This window comes from Myotis davidii, unplaced genomic scaffold, assembly GCF_000327345.1.
Source record: "Myotis davidii unplaced genomic scaffold, ASM32734v1 scaffold59, whole genome shotgun sequence".
Taxonomy (NCBI): domain Eukaryota; kingdom Metazoa; phylum Chordata; class Mammalia; order Chiroptera; family Vespertilionidae; genus Myotis; species Myotis davidii.
The window spans coordinates 5147763-5162864 of record NW_006293001.1 but is presented as its reverse complement, the minus strand read 5'-3'; the positions used below and the strand labels follow the sequence as shown (position 1 = coordinate 5162864).

Below are 15102 nucleotides of genomic sequence, written 5' to 3'. Positions count from 1 at the left end.
CAAGCGGCCTGGCTGCCAGTCGCCTGGCTGCCAGCCGCCATCTTGTCTGGCAATTAATTTGCATATTGCCCTGATTAGCCAATGGGAAGGGTAGCGGAGGTATGGCTAATTACCATGTTTCTCTTTTATTAGATAGGATTATTGACTATATTCCCTATGCTGTAATTTACATCTCTGTGACTATTCCATGACTGTCAATTTGTACTTCTTAATCCCTTCACCTTTTTCATCCAGACCCTCAACCCCTTTTCCTCTGACAGCAGGCTGTCTGTTATCTATCTCTGAGTCTGTTTCTATTTTGTTTGTTTATTTGGTTCTTTAGATTCCATATGTAAGTAAAGTTATATGGTATTTCTCATTCTCTGTCTAATTTATTTTACTTAGCATAATGCAGTACACTCTAGGTTCATCCATGATGTCGCAAAAGGTAAGATTTCATTCTTTTTTATGGCCAAGTAATATTCCATTGTGTATATGTACTACAGTTTTTTTTTATCAACTCATATATTTATATACACTTGGGTTGTTTCCAACCTGAATTCCACCTCAACAATATGTGTAGGATTAAATTATTAAAGTTCCATTATTATATTGAATGAAATAAAATTTGTCATATTTCTCTAGTTTAAAAATATCTATCATAGCAAATATCTAAGAAATTGAGGGAAGATAAACTAGAATATGCAAGTGAAATAAATATGAATGTCTTAATTCAAATGGTAAAGGTTAATATGATGCAAAAGTAAATAGATACATGTACTACAGTATCAGTCATTGGGAAACTGGAAATATGTTGAGTAAATATGTTAATTTACTCAACATATTGATGAATTACTTTGCACCAGAAACAGGGCTAAGTAGTGGGTAAAATGATGAATAAGCTGTAGATATGGCTTAGCAGCAGTTCAAAGTTGGGTGGTAGAAACAGTCAAGTGATGTGATACTGTCCATGGCAAGACAAGGGATAAAGGAAGAAGTTGATGGCTGTGAGAGTCCCAAGGCTCCGTGGAAGAGACAACTCTTGATCTGACCTTCAAGGACAAGTATCCTACCCCAAGAGAGGAATGCAGAAAATGTGTAAGAACTCACTCAGTGATTAGTTCTGCTTGAAGGCACCAGATACCTCACGGTGAAGGTGACTTGGAGGATGAGTGGGAGTTGCCAAGCCAGAAAAAGAAGACAGATATTTTAAATGGAGGCATAAATACACCAGAGAGCCCAGAATATTCGAAAATGTGGGTTAGTTGGATGTGAGTATAGCATATGGGCTGGGCAGGGCCAGTGAGGCTACAGGTGAAGCTGTGCCCAATTGTGCAAGTTCTCCTAAGATTATGGTGGACTGAGGGCTTTTTTTTTTTCTTTTTTTTTCTTTTTAGCGTTTTGTCTTGATTTCATATAAAAGTATTTTATGTCAGTTGGTCTTTATCTTTCTCCTTGTTTTTGTAACCCATGTCATTATACTCACATCAGATAAGGAATTTAGGTTAGGAGTTCAGAAAAACATTCATGTTGCAAGTTTATGTTCAGATAACACAGCTTTAGCCTTATTCAACTTTTCTCAGTATTAAAGACTTTCAACTCTTTGGGTTCAAAATTTGGTTAGTTAATCCCAACAAAGTTTCTTCCACCAGTGGGTGTGGCCTGGAATTATTCTTGCTACCTGAAGCTCCATTGTTAAGTGTGCCCTTCTCATTCTATTACCCAGGTCTTCCCTACTGAGCCCATCGATTTTTCTTATTCCTCACTGGAGTCCTGCCCTCAACTTCTGGTAACTTGGCTGGGCCCTGACTCCCTGGCTAGCTAATCTTTCCCTCCTGGGGCCAGAGTTTCTGTGGTGTCAGTAACCAGCTTGAGCCTGCTATGAGTTAGAGAAACCGACTGGCAACTTTGACCACATCCCCAACCTCATTTCTACACACACCATAAGTGCCTTGAGACCTTGGCTACTGTGTTTCATCCACCAGATGACATCACTTTATTATAGTATAAATACCCCATATGACCAATATCATAGCTATACTTAGCAACTTTTGAGAGTTATTTTAACTTTTAGTCTCATGCTGCTCAGCCCTTCATGTCCCAGACCCATTCAGTTCGCTACTGACTTTTACTCTGAGAGGAATATTTGAATATTATAAGGATTATACATTGTTAAATCCTGTGAGATCTTATAATATAATGTCTTTTTAAAAATTTCCATTTCTTAATGTTCTAGTTTAGGCCTGAGCTATTTTGATAGCCCCTTCATGACCCTATGTTTCTTTCTTTCTTTTTTTTTTTTTTAGTCTAATTACTACAGGGATATTTCCAAACCATGAGTCAATTTATATCAAACTCACCTGCTAACCCCAAAAAGTCTTTGCTGCATATTAAGTAAAGGCTAGACTCTACATGGCATTGGGAATGCATGATGCCTTGTCCTAACGTTCCTTTCTCACCTATCTCCCAGTGACTGTTTCCACCTACATTTTTTTCCCCTTGGGCATGGGAGACAGACTGTGGCATCTCCTGAACACTGGAGAATTTCAGCCTCCTTGCTTTTGACTAATATTTCTTCAGAGTGGAATTCTACTGGCTCAACTCACTGCCCAGAGGAATCCACACATTTTTCAAGGCCTAGTTCCAAATTCCACTTTCTCCTTGAACCTTTGGTAGGTAGATCCTTGAGCCAGATATACTTTCTTTTTGCTTTCATGGTACTTTGCCTCTATCTCTGTCAGAGCATGCATTTACTGTCCCTCTTCTTCTTCTTCTTTTTTTTATAAGCTTGTCCATCCCCCCTACCCCAAGTTGTTAGCTTTTTAAGAGAGGGATTTATTCATCTCTTTATCCACAGAGGCACTTGCTCACATATTTTGTCCATATGGTTTTCAGTAATTGTTTTGTCCATGTTAGGATTTTTTTAAAAAAATATATTTTTATTGATTTTAGAGAGGAAGGAAGAGGGAGAGAGAGTTAGAAACATCAACAATGAGAGAGAATCACTGATCTGCTGCCTCCTGCACGCCCTCCACTGGGGGATCGAGCCCACAAACCAGGCATATGTCCTTGACCGGAATCGAACCTGGGACCCTTCAGTTCACAGGCCAACGCTCTATCCATTGAGCCAAACTGGCTAGGGTGATGTTAGGATTTTGATCATGTGAGAAACTTGCGTTTTTTTTCAAAAAGAGGCACAGTGGAGGAATTCATGTTGTCAAATAGTTGCCTCTTTCTTCTAGCCCTTTCTTTTTACTCCCTTGTACATGGCAAAAGCATCTGGGTGAATGTCTGAATGCTTGAGGCTGTGTGAAAAGGAATGGTTTGGGAGTAGGAACACTCCCCAAGGACCTTAAACTCATTGGGTTGGTTAGTAAGGTTTTGTTTGAAAATTGCTGGACAAGATCATAATTTTTATTATTTCTTGATATTATTAATACCAAGTACTGACAACCCTTTCATATACACTTTCTCACCTAATCCTCCCAACAACCCCATGGTTTACTCCTTTTTATACAGGAGGATTTTTGGTTGGTTGTTATAAACTGAGATTAAGAGATAGAACCAGGTTTTCAGGTCAAGTCTGTCTGATTCCAAAGCCTGCATTCTTTTTCATGGTGTTTTCTGTTTTCCCTGAGCATTTGGAAAGCATCCATCTCTGATCCCATCCTCCTGCTACATAGATGAAGCTCATCTTCAAAATCAGCTCACAGTAAAGAAAGTGAAATCAGTATGTGCCCTTCTCCAAACTAGTGTTTATCAGCTTATAGATGCGTAAGATGTCAACCATAAAATGTTAAGGTAAATTAACCTATCAAATTGAATTATAAATAAGAGAAGAAGTAAAAATGTAAATGTTGGTTTAAAGACATGTACATCATATATAGTCAGTCAATGAACAAACACACAGAATTCATTGATTTTGGCTCATCCTCTTTGTTATATGATTATAGGACTGGTAATGAAGAGAGCCTGCTGGAGCGGGGTAGAAGATGTCAGAGGACAGTGAGAGTTTAGAGTTTCCTAGAGGTGGGGGTGATTTATTTTCGAGTGAAGGAAAGCTGTGAACTGAGATAATTTTTAATGCCTGTCTGCCTAAAAATGATTCTTTACATGATATATGGAAGTGTTGGGTTTTCTTTTTTCTTCTTTCTCTTTAACCAGGTAGGACTTCCTGTGAAGGATCTTTTGTGTTCAGACACCTTTTGAATCACGGTATCACTGTGGGAAAAACCAAGATCAGCAAAAGGGATACCTTATTTTACTGTCCATCAATATTTATACATTGATAAAAGTGCATAGAAGATTATTAAATGTTACATATCCTATGAGCATTTGTTAAGCACTTACTATATTCCAGATTCTCTATAAGGCCCGAGGATAAGACAGACCCAATGACTTCCTCAGAGACATCTCAGTTAATGACCCGAGAGTAAAGACCTTTTAATTTTACATATGACAACAGGGTAATATAAAAATTAACCAACATTTATTAAGACACTAGAGGCCCAGTGCATGAATTTGTGCACGGATGGGGTCCAGTTGGCCTGCCCCGATCGGGGCCAATTGGGGCCAGGCCAACTGGGGGGATGGGACACGGGAGGTTGGCCGGCCATCCCCGCCCCCTATCAGGGTGTTGGGGGCCGAGGGATGTTGGCTGGCTAGCCCTGCCCCCGATTGGGCCAATTGGCTGGCCCCAGTGAGCATCATAGCAACCGGTCGTTCATGTCACTTGACTTATATATATAGATTATTAGATGTTACGTCTTATGCTAAGTGTGTTAAACATATGAGAGCATTTTATCTTTATAACAACCTTGCGTGAGAATTACTTTGTCTTTATTTATCAAATGGAAACCCCCCCACCAAAAACCTGAGACAATGAAGCACCTTCTTCAAGATCATACTTGGTACCTTACTTGGTATATTAAGTGATTTTAAGATATATTTCTTTAGAGATTAGTTTTCTAAAACTTCTTTAAAAAATAGCTTTTCATCTGCTTCTTCTGACTTTGCCACACAGACTTAGGTCTGAATCAAAGATGTGCCAATTTTTTATTGGGTAACCTTGGGCAAATTACTTAACCTTTCAGAACCTCTGTTTTCCTTGCTCATAAAATGGGGATTAACACACATTTTGCATGAGTATATAAAGCACACTGTAGTAGGACCCCAAAATCTTAGTACCCATTCCTTTCCCTCTTTTACTTTTCCATAAAGTGACTCAAAACAATCATGTGGTCATATAAAAAAGGGAGTACTGTACTGAATTTTGCAGGTTGACCACTAACCGTTTTTTTGTAAACAACTTGAGGAGTGCCAGCAGCCCAATAAATTCAGTTGTGATGTTGGCAAGTAAATATTGGACTTGAAATTGGAAGTTCTGTTTAGTTTGCCACTTTGTTGTCTATTTCTTATTTTTAGAGGGATGGAAATGCTTTTATTTAATAATTAGCTCATGACTTTTTACAACTGGTTGATGCTTAAAAGGGCTACCAGCTCTGTTGTCAGGCAAAGAGAAATAACACGCTGGATGTTCCATTTGGTTGATGGGAGTCAGTTACATAATAGGATTAGTGCGGTTCTCCTTTAGCTAACCTAAACAGCCATGACTCCAGATAAAATCTTTCCTCTCTGATAAGCTTCTTGAGTGCCCAGCTTGACTTTATAGTTTCGTAACATTTGGTTACCCCCATGAGGTCTTTTGAAGGTGCATGGTTGTTTATCCAGTTTTTAAAGTAAGTGCATGACTACAAGATCTTTATTGTTGATTAAACAATGTCATGTGACAGCGTGGACTTTCTTTAGGATAGTGCTCTGCTTAGCTGTGCTGAAAAACTAGATTAAATGTACAGCTGACTACAGTGAGTATGTATAATACTGTATTGATTTAACATTCTCATATACATCAATCCATTTGATGATGTACCTATTGAATCATTATTTTCTAAAATATAATTCTGGAAAAGTTGTTAAAAGTCAGTTTTTAAAAATGTAATTTAACTTTTGGTCTTTAGGTACTGAAAGACGTTGCCATTTAAAGGAATTAATGGTGCATTATTTGGTGAGGTGAATAATCAAGCTCTAACTTTTTTGAATTTGCATAAATGAACTTTATTTGGGTATGCCATATTTATGGGAAAAATACAAAAACAACTGGCTCTATCTTGGTATACAATGGGTTGCGACTGTGTAATAATACTTAAACCATGACTTTAAAAAATATATAAGGTCCATTGTATATTAGAATAAATTAGAGCCCTGCTTTTTAATGTAAAAATCAGCTAACAGTTATCAAGTATTTACTATAAACCAGGCACTGCACTGAGCTTGACATGTATTTTTTTTATTTTTATTTTTTTAAAAATATATTTTCTTGACTTCAGAGAGAAAGGAAGAGGAAGAGAAAGAGAGAGATAGGTACATCAAAGATGAGAAGATCATTGATAGGCTGCCTCCTGCAGCCCCCCATTGGGGATCGGTCCACAACCCAGGCATGTGCCCTGACCGGGAATTGAACCATGACCTCCTGTTCCACAGGTTGACCCTCAACCACCGAACCATGCCAGCTGGGCAACATGTATTTTATTTTTGTAGCAACTCTGAAATGGGGGCTAAGATACTTGTTTTACAACTGGAGAAATTAAGGCAGAGAGAGGGATTTGGAAGGTGGTTGGAGCAGTAGTATAGAGCTGTTCACATTTACTTAACCACTAGTCTATCAGTGCCTCTATATTATTACCAAATGTTTCTTCACCTTTTCATGAAGATATTTTCTGTTTAAATGAAATTTACCTTTAATATTTTTTCTAGGATATAAATAGATAATAGACATAAAGTAAGTAGATTATAAAACTTTAGAAACATAGAGATGATGTATGCCTTACCTGCTTCTCTACATAGATGACAAATGCGAGCACACAGTAGACCAGTTAACTCTTTTTTAAAAAAAATGGAATCACTTAAAATGTGCTTTGGTAGAAGAGTGATGTGAAAAAAGACATATATGTAATAACTTACATTTTGTCTGTAAAATAGGCATTCATGATCAAAAGGCATTCAAGGGTTCTGCACTTTACTAATCTAATTTCTTATGTAATACTAGAGGCCCTCAGCCTGGCCTGCACCATCTCGCAATCTGGGACCCCTCGGGGGACTGCCAGTTTCAGCCTGATCTCTACAAGCCAGGCCAAGGGACCCCACCAGTGCACAAATCTGGTTCACATGTAAGATCTTTGGTTAATCTCTTCCCACCCTACTCCCTTCCCCCTTCCTTCTGAGATTCATCAGTCTGTTCCATGTTTCCATGCCTGTGTGTTGAGCGCCTGCCCCCTGGTGGTCAGTGTGCATTATAGCTACCGGTTGTCTGGTCGGATGGTCACTCAGGCTTTTATATATGTACTAGCTCAGTGCACAGATTTGTGCATGGGTGGGGTCCCTTGGCCTGGCCGGCAATCGGGGCCAATCGGGGCTGTCTTGCCCAGTTCTTATTGGGGCTGATCAGGGCCGATTGGGGCTGGCTGGCCGGTGGCAGGGACCGCAGGAGGTTGGCCAGCTGTGGGATGTTGGCTGTGGGAGCTCACTGACCACCAGGGGGCAGCTCCTGCATTGAGCGTCTACCCCCTGGTGGTCAGTGTGCGTCATAGATACCATCCGGTCGTCTGATCGTAACGATCACTTAGGCTTTTATATAGATAGATAACGAATGTCAAATTAAAATGATTTTGTTCTTTTTTATTTGTGGTAGTGGATGTTGGTGAAAAAAAAAAGCCTCAAAATACCATTAGGTAGTTGTGATACATGACAAAAATGCTACCACAGATGATTATGAATTTAGAGTAATAGTTGTGATTCGATGAGTCTGGAGTTCACCTTGGAGAATATGTGAACACTTTTTCCCCCCTGAACTTTTGTAGACTGTTGTTCAGGCTCTGTATTTATTCTTAATCTTAACTTGATAAGAATAAACCTGGATGTACTTTTGGAGTGTGCCATTTTTAAAAATCACATTAAAACATTCCATTTTAATACCTAATCTTCAAAAGCAGATGCTTATTAAATCAATAGTATACATGGCCAATATAATTGCAGGGCTGAGAGCAAAGAAGTCCATGTACTCGGGAAAGATTTAAGTCCCCAAAGCAAAGGCCACTTCAACTATTTGTTTCATGAACCAGGATATTCAAATGATAAAATGAAAAGGACAGGTCAGTAGATGCAACTGATTGTGATGCAACTCGGCATTTTCAAAGGCTTTCTCCTCATTTTCTGACGTGTATTTTTTAACAATAAATATTGTATGCAGGCTCCACTGAGTCTTAGAAGTTAGTGATTATATTCAGATAATAGTTTTATTGAAATAGTTGAACTTGTAAATAGGTAGGAGGTTGAAACTTTCAACCTACAATATTAATAGTAGTAATAGATTAATTTGGGGGGGGGGGTGCTTCTTATATGCCAGGCACTATATTAGGTGCATGGGGGATGAAGCCTACAATTGAGACAGGTGCCCTTGACTAGAATCGACCCTTCAGTCCACAGGCTGATGCTTTATCCACTGAGCCAAACCAGCCGGGGCTAGTTGTGCAAGTTTTGACAAACATACATTACCAATATCCAAATTGATATATAGAACCATTCCATCCACGATGTATTAATACATATATAATGAAATTGAAAGGGATTTCAATTGGACGCATTTTCATTGTATCATTCTTATGCAATCACAAAAAAGGAACGTATAAAAAATTTAAATTTTTTCTTACACTCTTCATATTCAGAGTTTTACTCTTTTTTTCAAGCTCAGAGTTGTTAGTGACTGTTATTCCGCTCAGTCTTGTCCTCTGCAGTCAAGAGCATGGAAGACGATGCAGCTCTTCTGGAAATAGGCTTGAGTATTGCTGCAGGGACTTTATGTTTGTTACACAACTTCCGGCTACCATGTGCTTATTTGACTCTCTGGGCTTTATTTTTTTCCTCAGTGAGTGACATGTCACTGAACATTAAGCAGTTCTAATTGAAGTAGACACTTTCTGGTAAGTTGGTGCTTGAATTCTTAATGTTAGTCTTGCTGGATCCATGAAGTCATTGATCTTATCACTTGTTTGCTGCTTTGAAATACCTTCATCTTCTCCAAGAGATTTGGCAGTTTCTTTGCCTCTGTTGTTTTGCTTGCTTGACAGAACCAACATGTGTAGCAGCAACAAAGTACATCGTTCCCATGGGTTGGGAACAGCGTGGACCTCTGGGGCTGCACAGGGGCATGCCTACATCATGACTACCACTTGGCGGACAGCAACAGTAAAATGAGTAGACTGAGGTACACAGAGATTGGTTTAAGGTCATGGATATCTTTGGGAGCAAAGCTGTTATAACAGCCAAGGTTGTTAAAAAGACACTGGCCTTTAGTCTGCTAGTTTGAAGTTTTTCTTATAATACTTTGGGAGAGATGTATTTGATTTAACGGGGTTGGTGTGGTAGCAAAAATATTGGCCGGGTGCTCAGACAGATATGCATTCTGGGTCTGCACTTACAAACTTGTGACTCTGTGAGTTAGTTATATTCCCTGCATCTCATTTTTTTTTTCATTTGAGAAATGGGATGATAATGCTACTCTACTTCAGAGGATCATTACAGTGATTTTATTTAACTTTTATTTATTTATTTATTTTTAAATTTTGAGAGTATGTTTATTAAAGTTGGACACTGACACAAGGAAGGGCTTAAGATAAAAGAAGGAATGGGAGAGCCTAGCTGGGCTCCTCTGGCTCTCTAGGAAGTTAGGGGAAAGAGGAATTTGGAGACAGGCCCAGGGGGCAAGCCCTGGACAAGCTGCCATTGTCATTGCCTCTCTGGTTGCAAGTTTTGTGGGGTCCCTTAGAGTTTAGAAAATGCGTGCCTGTGGGGGAAGAGGCAGAAGAAGGGGAAGAGGAAGGTGTGGGTGCATTCCCTGGAAGGAGAGCTTGTGCTGGGACATTCATTTTGAGGGTTTATAAAGGCTGGGCGTTTAGGGGAGGATCTCTAGATTACTCATCAGTTTTATGTTGATGTGCCAAAATGAGATTTATTTTAACTTCATCTGTCCTTGGGTGTGGTTGGCACAAATGGCACTAATTGGATTTCTGCTATCTATCTTCTGAGTAGGGTGATTTAAGCAACCTACCCTCTGGGTGGGGAGAAGAAGAGCAAGCCACTTACTCATAAGTGCCCTGGGTTTAAGGAAGATAGGATTTACTAGCTGGCTGCAAACTGCTTGGCAACTAGATTTACTAGATGCCTACAAAATGCTTGTTTAACCAGCTGTCTCAGTTTCCCTATTCCTCTTGCCAAGGAGTTTTCCTAGCTTCTACTTATCTGTTTCATTCCCCCTTTAGAACTTCCATCCCTGAAATCTTTTTGAGATGAGGAAGGACAGTCTGTCTCAGTAACTGCTTTCTACTGACAAGGGTCATTGTTCTGCCTTCGTAGAGCATGGAAGCAAAGCAACTCCCTCCCTGATCTAGGGGACAAGGGAATGGGATCTGAGACTGGAATGGAGTGGCTGTTAGCTGATTCTTCCAAAGTAGGGATAGGCTGGATTCCCGAAGCATCGTCATCTTGATAGAGAATTGTTGTATCATCCCAGAAGTGAAGTTGATAGTTTGCTCCATATTTTATTGACTCTATTATTTAGTCCTAAGCATAAGTCAGTTCAGTTAAATTGTTGAGTTTCACTTCAGGAGGCGGTGATGCAGATGGGCTTCCAAAGTGAAACTCATTAAGAGTTGCCAAATTCTGGAGGGATTACGGAGGAAGAAAAATATAAATGCTTCAGTCTTTCTTATGAGGATATAATTTACCAAATTGCTCTAGGAAAACTCCCCACAAGTTTTCTTACATTTAGAAGGGTGATAAAGTGATCAGAGTCACTGCACCATGTTGCTGGTGATACTGTCTCATTTACTTTTATATGGCATATGCTTCATTATATAACTACTATTAGATTATTTTCTAATAATTTGGATTTTTAAAAATTAAGCTCTTTTAAAAATAAAGTTTGCTGATAAGTATTTGCTCTGGAACTATGACGTATAAGACATACTTATATTTTTTTACATACCCCCCCATCTAACTTTCAAATCTTTTCCTAAGAATAAAAAATCTTGCCGAAACCGGTTTGGCTCGGTGGATAGAGCGTCGGCCTGTGGACTAAAGGGTCCCGGATTCGATTCCAGTCAAGGGCATGTACCTGGGTTGCGGGTACTTCCCCAGTGGGGGATGTGCAGGAGGCAGCTGATCGGTGTTTCTCTCTCATCGATGTTTCTAACTCTCTATCTCTCTCCCTTCCTCTCTGTAAAAAATCAATAAAATATATTTAAAAAAAAAAGAATAAAAAATCTTGAATATATTTCAAATACTAGAATGAAAGTATTCCACAGGCAAGCACCCAGATATGTATTTGTTTTCATTAGAAGTATAGGCAATGAAAATCTTAAGATTATAAAATGGCAGATTCAGGTTCAGATCTATACAAGTGAATGATTCATTATCCAACTATATTTTTCTCTTTCATACATATGAAAATGTATCAAGTGATATGTGATTGATATTTTACTTTTTCTGAGATAAGTAAATTTTCTAAACATCTCATCGTAATGTGAGCTAGATGATTTTTAATAAACGACTTGGCATTTATTTATTTATTTTCTTATTATTTTTGTTTTGTTTGGTTTGGTTTTTTTTTGCCAATCCTCACCTGAGGATATTTTTTCCATTGATTTTTAGAGAGAGGAAGCGGGATAGTGAAAGAGAGAGAGATCAATTGGTTGCCTCCCACATGCACCTGGTCAGGTCCAGGAATGAACCTGCAACCCAGGTACATGCCCTAGACTGGAAATTGAACCCAAGACCCTTAAGTACATGGGTGACGCTCTAACCACTTAGAAACACCAGCCAGGGTAGCATTTATTTTAAAGATTTGACTTTTTTTCCCTTAAAATTGTTTACTAGAGAGTTTAAGTGAAGATTAATAGAATTGTGTGAAGCTTTAAATACAAAATTTCAGTTATATGATGTCAATGTCATGTAAATATATTTATTGCATGGCATTTTGAGCTGAAGTGTGTATAAAGGTACTTTTGTTTAAAAGATTACATATCATGATCAGCACAACTCAAACTAGAAATATGCTTACAATAGGTGCTTCAAAAGTAATAATTTGTGGCATATTTAATGAAAATGACTGACTATTGTAGTCTATAATTGGGTAATTTATTCAGATACTTTAAAAATGGTATTTGTATATAATGCTGAAGTTCAGTTATACAGCAGTGAGAGAATATACTGCAGTGATGGTGAACCTTTTGAGCTCGGCATGTCAGCATTTTGAAAAACCCTAACTTAACTCTGGTGCCGTGTCACATATAGAAATTTTTTGATATTTGAAACCATAGTAAAACAAAGGCTTATATTTTTGATATTTATTTTATGTATTTAAATGCCATTTAACAAAGAAAAATCAACCAAAAAAATGAGTTCGCGTGTCACCTCTGACACGCGTGTCATAGGTTTGCTATCACTGGTATACTGCGTTGCCCTGGCTGGGTGGTTTAGTTGTTTGGAGCATTGTTCTATACACCAAAAGGCTTAGGGTTCAATTTCCAGCCAGGGAATATACCTCAGTTGCAGTTTCTCTCTCTCTCTCTCTCTCTCTCTGAAATCAATAAGCATATCCTCAAAAGAACATGCTGTGTCCTCTTCTATTATAGGTTCATCAATACATTTTCATTTAGAGTTGATAATAAATGACAAACCTCTAAATGAAAGAATTGAAAGTTTGTTTTGTCACTAATTATGTTCTTTAGAGCAAAATATCTGAAATTTACTAAATGATAAAGTCAGTTACTTAGAGGTAAATGTTATCTTGTCATTGTCATCTTTGGGTTTTTTAATACTCTAAAACTTGGATATTAGTTTTTAAAATACCAGTTCATTAATTTTGACCTATTATACATTTAGCTTAGGGAATTAATCCTGTAGAATTTTAGACCACAAAATATGTTAACCTGATTTTACAGATATAGAGTAGGGACCCCAGTATGACCTTCTCACAAACAAGTATTTTGCTATCTAGGAAAAGTTTATTATATAATCTTATATAATAAAGGCTAACATGCAAATTGACCAAATGGCAGAACAACCGGTCGCTGTGATGCACACTGACCACCAGGGGGCAGACATTCAACACAGGAGCTGCCCCCTGGTGGTCAGTGTACTCCCACAGGGGGAGCACCACTCAGCCAGAAGCCGGGCTCACAGCTAGCGAGTCCAGCGGTGGTGGCGGGAGCCTCTCCGGCTTCTGCAGCAGTGCTAAGGATGTCTTACTGCTGGCTTAGGCCTGCACCCCATGCTAAGCTGTCAGTCAAACATCCCCTGAGGGCTCCTGGACTGCAGGCTGGGCTGAGGGCCTCCCCCCGCCCCCCCGCTGTGTGCACGAATATCATGCACCGGGCCTCTGGTGTAGAAATAATTCATCATCAGATTTGTTATTTAATAGTGGATTTTTATTTTCTTTGTACTTAGGTTTTATCCCCAAATAATTTATATGAATGTTATTAAATATACCTACCAGAATATTAAAATATATATACTGCATGTGTCTTTCAACTTTTTGGCTTCTACAGAAATATGGGAATAGATTGTTGAAGTTTAATTATTTTCTTAAAATTCATCAAGTATAAATTTTATTCAGATTCAATTGAAGTGATAGAATTTATCCTCTAAGTCAAGAAAATACTGTTTTACACAAGAATGGAAATAATTGAGCTCTTTAGCGTACTGGTATTTTTTGAGGATGGCATAGTCTGACGATGAAATAATTACAAGTGTAGTTTAATGCTGTTCTCTAATTTACATTGAGACTATTTAGTAAATATTGTAGAAAGTACCACATTGTTTAGCTATAAAAAAGAAACATTGTTCTTTCATTTAAAAACTGTGAGTCAGGCAACAAACCAGTTATTTCTGGTTGGAACAATTTCACTTTACTTAGCGCTGGTCTCTGAAATGCAGTGATATAAAAAAACCACGAAATACTGTGGACATTTGTGCTCTATACTTAGCACAAACTTTCAAACATTTAAAAAACAACAACAGTAGTATTTTTATTTTTTAATGTACTTAAGTACTTCAAAATATTTTAAAATAAAGTACTTAAGTAAAAGTATTTTACTAATCTTTACTAAATCTACACTGAGAACAAGGAAGTAAGTCAATAATATAAGGTAAGAGTAGCTAAGGCAGACATAAAATTCAAGCATTTTTCTCCAAAGGCAAGAACATATTCTGTACTCAAACCTTAACAGATTTCATTTAACATTTAACCATATCAAATATGACTATTTGACTTCAAAATTAAGCCAGGCACTGGAAGTAGTGGTTAAAAAAATGAAGATGAACTACTATGAATATGACACACTAACAGCAAGTTGTAGCTGAAAGAGAGGAGACAGAAAAAAGATTAGAACTAGAGTCAAGAATGCCACATGAGGCCTATACACATCAGTAAACTCCCAAGGTGTTATATAATCTAGCAAGGATATAGCCTTAAAAATAATATTTACCAAGTTAAGAGCACACAGGCATCAAACTAAGGTAAAATGTGATTAATATCTTTACAAAGGATGTAAAACTAATTATAGACTGGGCCAGAGGAAAACCTAGTTTATTTCCAAAAGTATGAATTGAACAGAGACATTGTTTTTGTACAGAGACATTTTTGACCCAAAGATCTTATTTAAAATAAAAGTTCAAACAAAAAGCACTCATGGAAATAATCAAATTCTCCCAAATGTTAGCGTAACAAAGAAGGAATCAAAATAATAATCTACACTAATAAAAGAGAAAAATGGTAATTGGCATACGACGCTACCCTTTTCATTGGCTAATCATGGCTATATGCAAATTAACTGCCAACTCAGATGGCAGTTAACTAACAAAGATGGCGGTTAATTTGCATATGTAGGCACAATGCATGGAGGCGAAAGGGAAAGCAGGAAGAAACCCCCTGCCACTGACAGTGATCGGAAACCCAGGGGGGGAGCTAAGAGCTGGGGGGGCTGCCTTTTACCTGCCCCCCAGCCATGA

The 15102-nt window shown here is 38.1% G+C and overlaps 1 protein-coding gene across 1 annotated transcript in view; it reads left to right on the top strand.

Moving 5' to 3' along the window:
- Positions 1-15102, top strand: part of COBLL1 (cordon-bleu WH2 repeat protein like 1) — a gene marked incomplete at its 5' end in the record, with an annotated part of 145816 nt that overhangs the window by 22443 nt on the left and 108271 nt on the right. The window lies entirely within an intron of this gene.